The sequence below is a fragment of the Gorilla gorilla genome, chromosome 8, assembly GCF_029281585.2.
Source record: "Gorilla gorilla gorilla isolate KB3781 chromosome 8, NHGRI_mGorGor1-v2.1_pri, whole genome shotgun sequence".
NCBI classification, from domain to species: Eukaryota; Metazoa; Chordata; class Mammalia; order Primates; family Hominidae; genus Gorilla; species Gorilla gorilla.
This window is the reverse complement of record NC_073232.2, coordinates 45,711,836-45,727,325: the sequence shown is the minus strand read 5'-3', so window position 1 is coordinate 45,727,325 and position 15,490 is coordinate 45,711,836. Positions and strand designations below refer to the sequence as shown.

Sequence of the window (15,490 nt, the reverse complement as noted above, 5' to 3'; positions counted from 1 at the left end):
TGGGTAACACCTGTCACTGTCGGCTTTCCCCCACTTCCCTGGCGACCTGTATGACGTGGCAGAGGCAGCCATAATCCCCCTGGGAACATAACTCCATTGGCCTGAGAACCACACCCTTATCCCCCACAGCAGTCACAGCAAGCCCCACCCAACAAGAGTCTGAACTCAGATACAACTAACCCTGCCCCCACCTGATGGTCTTTCTCTACCTGCCCTGGTAGCAGAAGACAAAGAACATAATCTCTTGGGAGCTCTATGGCCCTGCCCATCACCTGAGAAACCCAAATACTTATCCAGGCAACCCTAGGGCAAACTTGTATCCTCTCTATAGTACCACAGCTGATGCTCTCTTGAAAGCACCACCTCCTGGCTAGAGGTCAACCAACACAAAACCAGCACACCAAACAAAAACACAACCAAGGACCCTCACACAGTCCACTTCACTCCCCTGCTACCTCCACCAGAGCAGGTGCCAGCATCCACAGCTGAGAGACCTGAAGACACATCACAGGACTCTTTGCAGACAATCCCCAGTACCAGCTTGGAGCCCAGCAGCTCCGCTGGGTGGCTAGACCCAGAAGAGAAATAACAATCACTGCAGTTCAGCTCTCAGAAAGCCCCACCCCTTCCCTAGGGGAAGGGGGAGAGTACCACATCAAGGGAGCACCCTGTGGGACAAAAGAACCTGAACAGCAGCCCCTGAGCCCCAGGTCTTCCCTATGACATAGTCTCCCCAAATGAGAATAAACCATAAAACAATTCTGGTAGTATGACAAAATAAGGTTCCTTAACACCTCCAAAAGATCACACTAAGCTCACCAACAATGGATCACACTAAGCTCACCAACAATGGATCTAAAAGAAAAAGAAATATTTAAATTGCCAGAAAAAGAATTCAGAAGGTCAATTATTAAGCTACTCAAGGAGGCACCAGAGAAAGGTGAATACCAACTTAAAGAAATTTTTAAAATGTTAAATCATATGGACAGAAAAATCTCCAGGGACATAGATGGCATAAATAAAAAACAATCACAGCTTCTGGAAATGAAGGACATACTTAGAGAAATGCAAAATACACTGGAAAGTCTCAAACAATAGATTCAAACAAATAGCAGAAAGAATTTCAGCGCTCAAAGATAAGGCTTTCAAATTAACCCAATCTGACAAACACAAAGAAAAAAGAATTTTAACAATGAACAAAGCCTCAAAGAAGTTTGGGATTATATTAAATGACCAAATCTAAGAACAAGTGGTGTTCCCAAGGAAGAAGAGAAATCTAAAAGTTTGGAAGACATAGTTCAGGGAATAATCAAGGAAAACTTCCCTGGCCTTGCTAGAGATCTAGACATCCAAATACAAGAAGCTCAAAGAACACCAGGGAAATTCATTGCAAAAAGATCATCATCTAGGCACATAGTCATCACGTTATCTAAAGTCAAGACAAACAAAAGAATCTTAAGAGCTGTGAGGCAAAAGCATCAGGTAACCTATAAAGGAAAACCTATCAGATTAACAGCAGATTTCTCAGCAGAAATGCTACAAGCTAGAAGGGATTGGGGTCCTATCTTTAGCCTACTTAAACAAAATAATTTTCAGCCAAGAATTTTGTATTCTCCAAAACTAAGCTTCATAAATGAAGGAAAGATACAGTCTTTTTCAGACAAAAAAATGCTGAGAGAATTCGTCATTACCAAGCCAGCACTACAAGAACTGCTAAAAGGAACTCTAAATCTTGAAACAAATCCTTGAAATACACCAAAATAGAAACTCTTTAAAGCATGAATTTCACAGAACCTATAAGAAAATAACACAATGAAAAAAAAAAACACTCAAGGTATTCAGGTAACAAACAGTACAATGAATAGACTAGAATAGTACCTCATATCTCAATACTACTTTTGAATATAAATGGCCTAAATGGTCCACTTAAAAGACACAGAATGGCAGAATGGATAAGAATTCACCACCCAAGTATCTACTGTCTTCAAGAGACTCACCTAACACATAAGGCCTCACATAAACTTAAGCTGATGGAATGGAAAGAGATATTCCATGCAAATGGACACCAAAAGCAAGCAAGAGTAGCTATTTTTATATTAGACAAAACAGACTTTAAGACAACAATGGTTAAAAAAGATAAACAGTGACATTATATAATGATAAAAGGACTAGTCCAAAAGGAAAATTCCACTATCCTAAATATATATGCACCTAACACTGGAGCTCCCAAATTTATAAAACAATTACTACTAGACCTAAGAAATGAGATAGACAGCAACATAATAATAGGGGGGGGACTTCAACACTCCACTGACAGCACTAGACAGGTCATTAAGACAAAAAGTCAACAAAGAGGCCAGGCTCAGTGGCTCACACCTGTAATCCCAGCACTATGGGAGGTGGAGGTGGGTGGATCACCTGAGGTCAGGAGTTCAAGACCAGCCTGACCAAACCCCGTCTCTACTAAAAAAAAACTACAAAATTAGCTGGGTGTTGTGGCACATGCCTGTAATCCCAGCTACTCAGGAGGCTGAGGCAGGAGAATCACTTGAACCCAGGAGGCAGAGGTTGCAGTGAGCCAAGATTATGCCATTGCACTCCAGCCTGGGCAACAAGAGTGAAACTCTGTCTCAAAAAAAAAAAAGTCAACAAAGAAAAAATGGACTTAAATTATACCCTAAAACAAATGTACCTAACAGTTATTTTACAGAACATTCTACCCAACAACTGCAGAATATACATAGTATTCACCACCACATGAAACATTCTCCAAGATAGACCATATCATGGGCCACAAAACAAGTCTCAATAAATTTAAGAAAATCCAAATTATATCAAGTATTCTCTTAAACCACAGTGGAATAAAATTGGAAATCAACTCCAAAAGGAACCCTCAAAATCATGCAAATACATGAAAATTAAATAACCTGCTCCCAAATGATCATTGGGTCAACAATGAAATCAGGATGGAAATTTAAAAATTCTTTGGACTGAACAATAATAGGGACACAACCTATCAAAACCTCTGAAATACAGCAAAAGCAATGCTAAAAGGAAAGTTCATAGCATTGCATGCCTACATCAAAAAGTCTGAAAAAGCGCAAATAGACAATCTAAAGTCACACCTCAAGGAGCTAGAGAAACAAGAACAAACCAAACCGAAACCCAGCAGAAGAAAAGAAATAGCAAAGATCAGAGCAGAACCAAATGAAATTGAAACAAAATAAACAATACAAAAGATAAATAAAACAAAAAGTTGGTTATTTGAAAAGATAAATAAAATTGATAGACCATTAGCGAGATTAGCCAAGAAAAGAAGAAAGAAGAATCAAATAAACTCAACTAGAAATTAAACAGGAGGCCGGACGCGGTGGCTCATGCCTGTAATCCCAGCACTTTGGGAGGCCAAGGCAGGCGGATCACGAGGTCAGGAGATCGAGACCATCCTGGCTAACACGGTGAAACCCCATCTCTCTAAAAATACAAAACATTAGCCAGGTATGGTGGCAGGCATCTGTAGTCCCAGCTACTTGGGAGGCTGAGGCAGGAGAATGAGGTGAACCCAGGAGGCGGAACTTGCAGTAAGCCGAGATTGTGCCACTGCACTCCAGCCTGGGTGACAGAGCAGACTCTGTCTCAAAAAAAAAAAAAAAAGAAATGAAACAGGAAATATTACAACCCATACCACAGAAATACAAAAGATCATTCAAGGCTACTATGAAAACCTTTACACACACAAACTAGAAAATCTAGACGAGACTGATAAATTCCTGGAGATATACAATCATCCTAGATTAAACCAGGAAAGAATAGAAACTGAACAGACCAATAATAAGCAGCAAGATTGAAGTGGTAATTTCAAAAATTGCCAACAAAAAAGTCCAGGATCAGATAGATTCACAGATGAATTCTATCAGATATTCAAAGAAGAATTGGTACCAATCTTATTGACACTATTCCAAAAGACAGAGACAGAGGGAATCCTCCCTAAATCATTATATGAAGCCAGTATCACCCTAATATGAAAACCAGGAAAGGACATAACAACAACAACAAAAAACTAGAGACCAATATCCCTGAAGAACACAGATGCAAAAATCCTCAACAAAATACTAGCTAACCAACATATCATATCAAACATATCAACAGCATATCAAAAAGGTTATCCACCATGATCAAGTGGGTTTAATACCAGGGATGCAGGGATGGTTTAACATATGCAAGTTGATAGATGTACTACACCATGTAAACAGAATTAAAAACAAAAATCACATGATCATCTCCATAGACACAGGAAAAGCTTTTGACAAAATCTAGCATATCCTTTGTGACTAAAATCCTCAGCAAAATGGACACAGAAGGGATGTACTTTAAGGTAATAAAAGCCATCTATGACAAACCCACAGCCAACATTATACTTAATGGGGAAAAGTTAAAAGCATTCCCCCTGAGAACTGGAACAAGACAAGGATGCCAACTTTCACCACTTCTGTTCAACATAGTACTGGAAGTCCTAGCCAGAGCAATCAGAAAGAGAAAGAAATAAAGGGCAACCAAATCAGTAAAGAGGAAGTCAAACTGTTGCTGTTCATTGATGATATGATTACATATCTAGAAAACCCTAAAGACTCATTCAAAAAGCTCCTGGAACGGATAAATGAATTTAGTAAAGTGTCAGGATACAAAATTAATGTACGCAAATCAATAGCACTGCTATACACCAACAGCAATCAAGGTGAGAATCAAATCAAGGACTCAAAAAGATAAAATACTTAGGAATATACCTAACCAAGGAGGTGAAAGACATCTACAAAGGAAACTACAAAACACTACTGAAAGAAATTGTAGATGACACAAATGGAAACACATCCCATGTTCATGCATGGGTAGAATCAATATTGTGAAAATGACCATACTGCCTACTGAATCTACAAATTCAATGCAATTGTTATTGAAATACCACCATCATTCTTCACAGAACCAGAAAAAATGATCCTAAAATTCATATGGAACCAAAAAAGAGCCCCCATAGTCAAAGCAAGACTTGGCAAAAAGAACAAATCAGGAGGCATCACAATACTCAACTTCAAACTATATTATGAGGCCATAGTCACCAAAACAGCATGGTACTGGTATAAAAATAGGCACATAGACCAGCAGAACATCATAGAGAACCCAGGAATAAAGCCAAATACTTACAACCAACTGATCTTTGACAAAGCAAACAAAAACATAAAGTGGGTAAAGGACACCCTATTCAACAAACGGTGCTGGGATAATTGGCAAGACACATTTAGAAGAATAAAATTGGATCTCATCTCTCACCTTTACACAAAATCATCAAGATGGAGCAAAGACTTAAATCTAAGACATGAAACCATAAAAATTCTAGATGATGACATTGAAAAAACCCTTCTAGACTTTGGCTTAGGCAACGATTTCATGATCAAGAACTGAAAAGCAAACACAACAAAAAGAAAGGTAAATAGATGGAACTCAATTAAACAAAAACCTTCACACAGCAAAAGAAATAATCAGCAGGGTAAACAGACAACCCACAGAGCGGGAGAAAAATCTTCACAATCTGTACATCCGACAAAGGGCTAAATTTTTACATCTGACAAAGGACAGATGTAGATTCAGAATCTACAAGGAACTCAAACAAATCAGCAAGAAAAAAAAGAACCTCATCAAAAAGTGGGCTAAGGATGTGAAAAGATAATCCTCAAAAGAAGATATACAAACGGCTAACAAACATATGAAAAAAAATGTTCAATACCACTAATGATCAGGGAAATGCAAATCAAAACCACAATGAAATACTACTTTACTCCTGCAATAATGGCCATAATCAAAAAATCAAAAAATAATAGATGTTGGCATGGATGTGGTAAAAAGGGAACACAAGGGTGGGAATGTAAACTATTATAACCACTGTGGAAAACAGTGTGGAGATTTCTTAAAGAACTAAAAGTAGATCTACCATTTGATCCAGTAATCCCACCCAAAGGAAAAGAAGTCATTATACGAAAAAGATACCTGCACACACATGTTTGTAGCAGCACAATTCGCAATTGCAAAAATATGGAACCAGCCCAAATGTCCATCAATCAATGAGTGGATAAAGAAAATGTTGTGTGTGTGTGTGTGTGTGTGTGTGTGTGTGTACACACAACATGGACTACTCAGCCATGAGAAGGAATGAAATAATGGCATTTGCAGCAACCTGGATGGAATTGGAGACCATTATTCTAAGTGAAGTAACTCAGGAATGGAAAACCAAGCATTGTATGTTCTCACTCATAAGTGGGAGCTACGCTATGAAGACTCAAAGGCATAAGAATGATACAATGGACTTTGGCTTCTTGTGGGGATGGGTGGGAGGAGGGTGAGGGATAAACACAAATGACTACACACTGGGTACAGTGTACACTGCTCGGGTGATGAGTGCACCAAAATCTCAGATCAAAATCTCAGAAATCACCACTAAAGAACTTATTCATGTAACCAAATACCACTTGTCCCCAAAAAACCTATTGAAATTTAAAAATAATAGTAAAATTTTTAAATAAAGTCTATTTTAAAAAGAAATTTTTGAATTATTTAAATAATGAGAGAGAAAATAACAAATACTGAAGACAGTCAAAGAAGATTCAAAATATGGGTAATAGGAGTCTCCAAAGAAGAAAACTAAAACAAAAGAACAAAACAAATGCCAAAATACTGTAATTTAAGAAAACTTTCTTCAAATTAAAAATAAAAGCTCTGAAACTATATTTTAAAAGAACACACCATGTTGGATTGCAAAAATATAGTTAGATAAAATGAACAAGATCTAGCTGTTGATAGTACAACAGGGTGACTATAGTCAATAATAATTTATTGTGTATTTAAAAATAACTAAAAGAGTGGAATTGAAATGTTCGTAACACAAAGAAACAATAAATGCTAAGGTAATGGATACCCCAACTACTCTGATATGATTACTACACAATGTATGCCTGTATCAGAACATCATGTGTGCCCCAGAACATATACACCTATTATGCACCATGATATTAAAAAAAATTTTTTTTGAGATGGAGTTTCACTCTTGTTGCCCAGGCTGGAGTATAATTGCACAATCTCGGCTCACCGCAATCTCCACCTCCCAGGTTCAAGCAATTCTCCTGCCTCAGCCTCCCGAATAGCTAGGATTACAGGCATGCGCCACCATGCCTGGCTAATTTTGTATTTTTAGTAGAGATAGGGTTTCTCCATGTTGGTCAGGCTGGTCTCGAACTCCCAACCTCAAGTGATCTGCCTGCGTCGGCCTCCCAAAGTGCTGGGATTACAGGCATGAGCCACTGCCCCTGGCCTTAAAAATAAAAAAAATTAAAAAAAATTAACACGCCATGTAAGCCAGGCATGGTGGCTGACACCTGCAATCCCAGCACTTTGTGAGGCTGAGATGGGAGGATCATTTGAGTCCAGGAGTTGAAGACCAGCCTGGGCAACATGGTGAAACCCTGTCTCTACAAAACATACAAAAATTAGCCACACGTAGTGGTGCATGTCTGTGGTCCCAGCTACTCAGGAGGCTGAGGCGGAAGGATTGCTTGAGCCTGGATGCAGAGGTTGCAGAGAGCCAAGACCGTGCCACCATACTTCAGCCTGGGTGACAGAGCAAGACCCAGTCTCAAAAACAACAACAAAAATACCCAAAAAACAAAACAAAACAAAACACCATGTACCTGAGAATATTGACCCAGAATGACCAATATCACAAAATATTCAAATAAAATTACTATAAAGAAAAAAAGAAAAATCCTTTGACATCTAATCAAACAGTGAATAAGTTATAAGAGAAAGAAAATTAGATTATCCTGAAGCATTTCTATACCAGTGTTTCTCCAGAAGCAAATGGAGCACATATTTAAGATACTCAAAGAAAGAAAATGCAAGCCAAGGATTGTATATGCAGCAAAACTGACATTCAAGTGCAAAGGGCATAAACTGTTATCAACATATGCAAAAAAAAAGTTGGGAATATTGGTCCCATGAACACTTTTTGAGAAATATACTACAGAATGAGCTTCAGCCATGCAAAATGACTAAAGAAACATTTAACATAATGACTGGTGACGAGTAATAAACATGCAGTTACAGTATTAGTTATATAACAAATACTAAATGAGAGCTAAAAGGGGAAGATTATAGTATACAATGGCTGATGTTCAAACAATGTAGATAATTATTCTTAAACAGGGGTAGAATGAGGATACAATATGCAGCAATGTTTTATTTGTTTGCTTTGTTTTTTTGAGGTTTTTTATTGTTTTGTTTTGTTTTGTTTTTTGAGACAGAGTCTCACTCTGTCACCCAGGCCGGAGTGCAATGGAGCGGTCTCAGCTCACTGCAACCTCCACCTCCTGGGTTCAAATGATTCTCCTGCCTCAGCCTCCCGAGTAGCTGGGACTACAGGTGTGCACCACCATGCCCAGCTAATTTTTTTGTATTTTTAGTAGAGACAGGGTTTTACTATGTTGGACAGGCTGGTCTCTAACTCCTGACCTCATGATCTGCCCACCTTGGCCTCCCAAAGTGCTGGGATTACAGGCGTGAGCCACCGTGCCCGGCTGCAAAAATGTATTTTAACTGCTCTCAGTAATAACATTGGTGGCAGTGGTATTTCTATTATTCTGAGGGTATTTTGTGTAAACATGGGATGAAGTAAATGATTATGGCACATTCTATCATGTCTTATGTCCTTGAGAAACAAGATTCTTGGTGTAAAAGAAAGGAGGTACAAATGTGATATAGAAGAGGTTGAATTTTATAACTCTGTGGTTATGAATTAGACGTGTCAATCTGAACTCAGAAGATACAGTCATGCACTACATAACAATGTGTTGGTCAACAACAGACCACATGTATAATGAATGTCCCAGGAGATTATAATGGAGCTTTCATATCATATTTCTACTGTACTTTTTCTATGTTTGGATACACAGAAACTTACACTCTGGTACAACTGCCTACAGTACTGAGTATAGTATCATGTTGTATAGGTTTATAGCTCAGGAGTATTATCACATATCACACAACCTAGACATGTGTCCATTTCACATAGCCTAGGTATGTGATATGTCCAAACCTAGGCTATACCATTTAGGTTTGTGTAAGTACACTCTGTGATGTTCACACAGTGATGAAATAGCCTAAAAACTTTTTCTCAGAATGTATCCCCATTGTTTAAGAGATGAGTAATTGTATTTTATCTCTTTTTTGGTTTGGATTTTGTTTGTTTGTTTGTTTGTTTTTTAAGAGGGAGTCTCGCTCTGTCACCCAGGCTGGAATACAGTGGCGCGATCTTGGCTCACTGACACCTCCACCTCCCAGGTCCCAGCGATTCTCCCACCTCAGCCTCCTGAGTAGCTGGGATTACAAGTGCGCACTACCATGCCCGGCTAAGTTTTTGTATTTTTAGAAGAGACAGGGTTTCACCACGTTGCCCAGGCTAGTCTGGAACTCCTGAGCTCAGGCAATCCACCCACCTTGGCCTCCCAAATGTATTTTATCTTTTAAAAGGAAAAAAAATGTACACATACATATAATATCTTAGCTCTGTTCACTAAAGGAGCCTGAAGATGATGACCAACCTAATAGCATTGATTATCCCTAGCACCCAGATTGGTTGAAATACTATTTTCCACTAAATAAAACTAAGACTTCTTGGGGAAATTGTTGATTCCTGATTTGGGGCAGAAAATGTGGAAGATGGGCCTGGAGCATGTTCTTACACTGGAAAAGAAGGAGTTACCAAGCTACTAAGGTGTAAAAAGGACTCAGTGCCAACTTGAAGGGGCTCCTATCAGCCAGAGATAGGAAAATTTGAGCTTCTAAAGGATAATAATTGCAATTGATTAAAACCCATCAATCAATGAGTTAATAATGATATTTAAAATGATTTTTTAAAAACTAATCGGTAACCTTGAGAGAATGATATGAAACCAATTCATTATCTTAAATGAAGCATTTATTCTGCCTTCCTGTATAAACCATACCATGGGTAATCAAATACTAATGACGATATGTGTCTCTTTATAAAGGTACTCTATCTAATAAATGAAAAAATTAAAGAATTCAAATACCACCATTTTTCCATCCCCGATGAATTAATAAATGTAGGCATGTAGAATTAATGGCTGCTAGTATTACAAAAAGAAAGATAATCAGAAATTATGTGCCTCCTGATGAAAGAGCACAGCAGCCCTGTAGTCCTGTCAAAGGTATTGAACCCCAGTCTAACCGAACCTCTGTGTTCAGCTGCTCATTTGCAAGAAATACAAAAGACTACAACAATGTGTTGAACTGCACTGCAAATGTGCATCAGCAAATTCCAGACAGTGGGAAACTATAGGTCAAATGGTACAGGTCTTCAATAGATAAAATGAAAGAAAAAGAAAGGGATGGAGAATGATTCTGTATATTAACAGATTTAAAAGATAAATAATAATTTTTAGTAGGCGAAACTAAACTACAGTGCCTAGAAATGTACACTGATGTGATAAAACTACAAAGTAACATAAGGAAGTGATCACTGTAAAAAGTCAGGATAAGGACTTCTGCTTCTGATTAGGATGCAATACAGGGACCAGATTACCTTCCTGCTCAAAAGAACTAAAATACTAGACCAAATACATGGAAAGAAACAAATCTCTGTTCTCACACATTGGATATCTGGCTTCAAATAATAGTGATCCCTGAGAGAGGGGTAAAATTGCCCCAGCTTACTCCCTGGAGAGAATATTCAGGCCAGAACACAGAGAAGGGGGACCCAACAGTCTCCTTGAGTTGAGAAGGCAAAGCTGGGAGTTCATGGAAGTCATGTGGCTAGGGTCCACCAAGCAAAGTACTGGTGAGGAGAGAGGTGCCCAGAGAGAGCTCCAGAGATGTGCATGCGACACCCCTTGTGTATTCATCAGCACATGTGTGTGAGGCAACTACCCAAAGCTTGGAAAAGAACCACTCAAAACAAGTAAGATAAACATTTCTGGAGGTTGCATAGAACCAGAAAAAGTCCATAGTCTCATCTATCAGAGTGGACAACCTCAAAATTCATGAGGCATTGAGTAGTGAGGCAAAATCAGCCCTAGAACAAAAGCTGCTCTGATCCCACCTAACAAAACTTAAAAACAAGCATCAAAATAATTAAACTGTTTCCATAATGAGTAGACAGAGAAATGACACAAAAAATGATAGAATTAGTAGATAAGGACATAAAACAGTTATAATTATAGTCCATATATTCAATGATGCAGAAGGAAGATTGAGCATATAGAAATATGAAAGATAGATTTTTTTATAAAGATCCAAATGAATTTCTAGAGATGAAAACTACAACAGAAGAGATTTTTAAAACACATTGGACCAAATGAACAGCATACTAGACACTGTAAAAGAGTAATGAACTTGAGGATATAGCAATTGAAATTATGCAAAATGAAACACACAGGAAAAAAAGACTGAAACAAATAAATGAAGCATCACTGAGCAGTGGGATAACTTCCAGCAGCCTAAAAATGGAGTCCCTGAAGGACAGAAAACAGGAGGAAGTAGGGCCAAAAAAAATTTTTTTTAAGAAATAATGGCTGAAAATTTTTCAAGTTTGGTTAAAATTACTGAACCCACAGATCCAAGAAGCTCAATGAACCCAAAGCACAAGAACCTCTACCAAGGCATATCATAGTCACATTGCTTAACACTGGTGAAAAAGATAAAGTCTTATAAACAGAAGAGGAACAAAGGTAAGAATATAGCTGACTTCTTGATAATAAATATATCTTGAAAATAATACACTCCAGAATACAATGAAACAACAATTTTTAAGTACTAGAGGAGGGAAAATAAGCTGTCATCCTATAGTTTTATACCCAGAAAAAATATCTTTAAAAACAAAAGTGAAATAAAGACTTTTTCAGGCATAGAAAACTGAAAGAATTTACTAGCTGTAGACCTGCACTTCAGGAAATGTTAAAGTCCTTCTGGAACAAAGACAATTATAAGAGACAGAAATCTGGTCAATACAAAGAAATGAAGAGCACCAGAGGCAGTTAATATGTGGATAAATATAAAAGTGGTTTTTAAAAAATCTCTTTAAGAGATCATTGACAGTTTAAAGAAAAAATCATAACAATGTATGATGGGGCCTATAACATATATGTAGAAGTTATAAATGATAAAACATGAACCTATGATAAAAGCCAAGGAAGTGACTACTTGTGGGAAGCCAGGTGGTTTGAGCTGGTGATAGGGCAGATTCAGGAATTCCTGGAATGGCTGACAAGGTTCTATTTCACGTGGGTATTGGTTACAAATGTGTTCACTTTGTGATAACTCATGTTAAGCCATACATTTGTGTTGTTTTATAACACAAAATCTTTAAGAGCAATCGAAAGTGAATCATTTCATTTTTGTGAACTATATAGATGTGTAGAAGAAAATACAGAAAGGATATGAAATAATAGTAGTTATTACATGGGTATTGAGATTAAGGATGAGGACTGCTTTTCTATTTTTTCCAAAATGCCTATATAAATATAATTTACTTTTGTAATGAGGAAAAATAAGTAAAAACAAATATTCTCAATGGAAATACTTTCATTGTATATGTTTCCTTGGAAACAAAATTTATACCTTTGCACTTACTTCACTACCTTGGCTTCTTTGCTTTCATTTTTACATCAGTCCTGTCCATCCCTATCTGCATTGCTCTGTGGTATGTACTAGCAACCAGAATTAAGGAACTGGCAGGCATTTTTAAAATTTCGTGTACAGTCTAGGCACAGTAGCTCATGCCTCTAATTCCAGCACTTTAGGAAGCCAAGGTGGGAGGATCACTTGAAGCCAGAATTTTGAGACCAGCCTGGACAACAAAGTGAGACCCTACCTCTACAAAAAATAAAATTATTGGCTGGGCACAGTGGCTCATGTCTGTAATCCTAGCACTCTGGGAGGTGTATCACTTGAAGTCAGAAGTTCAACACCAGCCTGGCCAACATGGTAAAACCCTGTCTCCACTATAAAATAACAACAACAACAAATTAGCTGGGCGTGGTGGCGTGCGTCTGTAATCCCAGCTACTCGGGAGGCTGAGGCAGGAGAATTGCTTGAACCCAGGGGACTGAGATTGCAGTGAGCCGAGATTGCGCCACTGCACCCCAACCTGGGTGACAGAGCGAGACTCCATCTCAAAAAACAAAAATAAAAATATAAAAATATTAGCCAGATGCCGTAATGCATGCCTGTAATCTCAGCTACTCAGGAGGCTGAGGCAGGAACATCGCTTGATCCCAGGAGCTCAAGGTTGCAGTGAGCTATGATTGCACCACTGCACTCCAGCCTGGGAAACAGAGCAAGACCTTATCTCTAAAAAAATAAAAAAATTAAATAATTAAACTTTTATGTACAGAATCAAAATAAAAACAGCTACAATTACACTTTTAAAGAACTTCTTGTTCTAGCTGATAATAATGTTTGGCTGAGAGACAGGAGGTGAAGAACAGTTATCTCGAAGCCAGTTTGCAATCTGCTACCCTGGAGATTTCTTTGGGAGACTTTGCATGGTTCAGAGGATCTTGTGATTGTTTTGTAAGCAAGGAGGTGCTGCATTTACAAATGCTGTAGAAACAGCTCTGTGTTTTTAATATTCTAAACAGAAATATAGAGTGCCTCTAAATTTCATCTGACAGAAACCTTATGCCTATATTAGCTGTATCCAAAAATAAGAACAAGCCTAAATGAAGACTGCTACAAACCTTTAGCATCAGCAAAAGGCTGTATCTCAAGGGAGAGAATATCAGCACAAGGAAAATACCAGGTTTAACTAGAAATCAGAGGACCTGATAAAGACATATCCTACTGCACAGTTAATTGCTCAGAGAGCAAGCAGGAAAGTGAAAAATATACCACTAATGTCCATTGTTTGTGAATGGCTAGGGTTGGGTCAAGTAAGGCTAGCCATATAGCATATCAGCCCTATTATTGTTCCCAAGAAAACACCGCACACATTCTAAAGATTAGCAAAGGGACTACAGCACACTAAAAAGGGGGGGGGGTGAGAATGCCTCATTTGATCGTTGATTTTCTTTTAATTTACAAATGTGAAAAGGAGTATAGTATGGTACATGGGATGTCATGTATTGTAAGTATATATATTGCAGGGTCTGTTTCATGGTAACAGAATTCAAAAATTAGGATTTTATCTAACCTTTGAGCAATATAAGAAAATTTTAGGCCTGGTGCAGTGGCTCACACCTGTAATCCCAGCACTTTGGGAGGCTGAGGCAGGAGGATCTCTTGAAGCCAGAAGTTTGAGACTAGCCTGGGCAACAAAGCAAGACCCCATCTCTACAAAGAAAGAAATGATAAATTAAAAAAATAAAATTGAAACTAGTTCCACAAGAGGCATTGGGGGCTATTAATTTAATTGAATCATTCATAGATATAACCATTTTAAGGGTATATCGGTGCGAGCTAAAGGTTATCTGGACACTCATTCTGTTTGGAAAATACAAACATGTACACGTGAGAGTTACTCTAAGGGTTTATTCTAAAAAGAAAAAATATGATGGGTGAACATTTGCTTCCTTGGGTTATGTGCCATAATGTCCCCAACATAATTTTCCTGAAAAATGACTATATGGGTTACCAAAACAAACATATACATCACTGCAACACTTTGTAGTAACATATGCAGTGCTTTAAGCCAACTCAAAGATGTATAACGTAGAACTGGAATCATTTCCTAGACAGAGGACCAATAGCAATAACCCTTAATAGCCCAGGGTCTCCAGGGGCACATTTAAAGCAGGATTCCTAGAGGCTGCATTTCGGCAGCCACTGTGGAATGAAATAAACACTTTGGAGCAGAGCAGGAAGTCCCGCTGTTCAGCACTAGCTGGTTTCAAGCCAACGGTTCCTAATCTCAATGAGCAGCAGCTGTCATAGCCATTCTGCAGGGATGTCTTTTTGAAAGTTCTTAAAGATCTTAATTTTGACCTTCCCCTCTGGCTCTAAGTAAGGTTCTTCTTGCTCACCTGTCATATAATTGGGAGCACTCAATTTCATGATCAGCAACACAAAATGAAGTGGAGAATACTCTTATCAAATAAGCTGGAAGAAAGGGACAATCAGAGAGACAGGCAGCATGATGTACTAGAAAGAGAAGTGGGCCTCCTGACAAAACCTGACACAAGGGACAGGCTGCTGCGACCTTGTACAGATAACTCATCAGTAAATCTACTTAACATGCCTGTTTGAAGAGTATTGTCTTAGTCCTTTTGAGCGGCTATAACAAAATGCACTCGTCCCTTGATATCCGTGGGGGACTGGTTCCAGAACCTCCTGTGGATACCAAAACTCGATGATGCTCAAGTCCCTGTTAAAAAATGGTGTAGTATTTGCATATAACCTAGGTACATCCTTCCATATAATTAAAATCACCTGT

At 38.3% G+C, this 15,490-nt stretch overlaps 1 protein-coding gene across 1 annotated transcript in view; it reads right to left on the bottom strand.

The window, feature by feature from the left end:
- AIFM2 (AIF family member 2) overlaps nucleotides 1–15,490 on the bottom strand; it is a 126,108-nt gene that overhangs the window by 12,758 nt on the left and 97,860 nt on the right. The gene's annotated exons all lie outside the window — the stretch shown is intronic.